Below are 1925 nucleotides of genomic sequence, written 5' to 3'. Positions count from 1 at the left end.
AAAGAGGGTAGGTTCGAGGGTGGGAAGTGGGGATGGGTGGGGTGGGGTGAGTAGTTGGGGGGGATGGAGACAACTGTGCTTAAACAACAATAAAAAAAGAAGAAAAAGAACAGCTGTAAGAAATAATAACAGCAATACCACCACTACCACCAACAAAAAAATTTTTTAACTTTGTACAGAAAACAAACTAAAGGAAATATACTATTGTAAAAGACATTTAAAAATTTGCTAAGAAAATTTGGACTTCATCAAAATTTTTTAATGTTTATTTTGCAAATAACGTTATTAAGGAAAATGATAAAACAGGCCATAGACAGAGATAATATTTATAAATCATATATCTGACAGAAGATACAGAAGTACTTTCAAAACTTAATAAAAATAAATAAATAATGCAATGTAAAGGTAAACAAAACAATGAACACACTTCACTAAAGAAGATATAAATATGACAAATAATCACATGAAAAGATGTTCACCATTATCAGATAAAAGCAAATTGAAACTTTAATGAGATACTACCACACACCTATAAGAATAGCTAAAATTGCCAGGCCAGGTGTGCCAGGCCAGGTGGATCAGTTGGTTGGAGCATCATCCTGTACACCAAAACGATGAGGGTTCAACCTCCGATCAGGGCACACACCTAGGTTGCAAGTTCAATCCCCAGTCAGGGCTTATGTGGGAGGTCTTGTGTTTCTCTCTCACATCAATGTTTCTTTCTCTCCTCCTACTTCCTCTCTCTCTAAAATCAATAAACAGATCCTCAAGTGAGGATTTCCTTTAATAGCTAAAATTAAAAATAATGACAATACCCAGGTCTGGTGAAGATGTAGGGCAATTGTAAGTCTCATATATTGCTGGTAATATGCATAATTACATGCCCACTGTAGAAAACTTTTGAAGTTTCCTATAAGTTCAACATGCACTTATCATATGACCCAGCAAACCCACACCTGGCTCTTTGCCCTAGGGAAATGAAAATAAGAAAGTCTTTATATGAATGTCCATGGCAGCTTTATTTGTAAAAGCCGAAAACTGGAAATAACCGAAATGTCTTCCAGTGAGTGAATGGATAAACAGATTGTGGTGCATTCACACAATGGAATACTACTCAACAATAAAAAAAAGAACACACTTCTGATACACAGAACTACTTGGATGAATTTCAAAGGCTGAGTAAAAGAAACCAGTCACTTATCTATGATGCCATTTATAAGACATTCTTAGAATAACAAACCTATAGTTATAGATAACTGTTCAATGGTTACCAGGGTCTAGGAGTGAGGGGAGGATTTGACTGTAACAGAGCTGTACACAGCGTTATTAAATACACAGAAGTAGAAGTGGAAACCCAGGAGTTATTCTTCAGTAATAGAGGTGGAAGAATTTTTTTTTAAAGCAAGAAAGAAAGGTGGTTAGGACAAAATGGTCTTTCTTGAGACACTGGTTTTAGCAACAGCCAGAGTGAAAGGAGAATTAAAGAATGGGCAATAGGGATGCCTAAGGTACCCAGCAGATTACCACAGTGAGCTCTGACCAGGCTACCTTGACAGCAGAAACAAAAGAGCAGCAGCTAAGATAACTAGGCAGAGATCCAAGGCTGGCTGCAGAGAGGTCAATGAAGACAAAAATATAAATGGGCATCCTTGTCTCTATTACTCCAAAGAGTGTGCAAGAAAAAGGAAATCCTTCTATTGGATATAATATTTCCAATTGCTTATATGTCTGGAAAATTAGCATGGGCCAACGAAGGCAGAAATGCCAATAGGATCATCCTTTGAAGCTCCTTTTCCACTCTCACAGTGATGATCTGCTAGGTAAACTCCTGAAGAGTCATAACTCTTCACCTTGTCACCCCCAAAAGACACCTGGATGATAGCCCCAGGTGATGAAGAAATGCGAGCCAGAACAGATGTTCTGCA

Source organism: Pteronotus mesoamericanus, unplaced genomic scaffold, assembly GCF_021234165.1.
Source record: "Pteronotus mesoamericanus isolate MK-2021 breed Mesoamerican mustached bat unplaced genomic scaffold, CSHL_Meso_final contig_166, whole genome shotgun sequence".
Classification (NCBI taxonomy): domain Eukaryota; kingdom Metazoa; phylum Chordata; class Mammalia; order Chiroptera; family Mormoopidae; genus Pteronotus; species Pteronotus mesoamericanus.
This window is presented reverse-complemented; position numbering follows the sequence as displayed.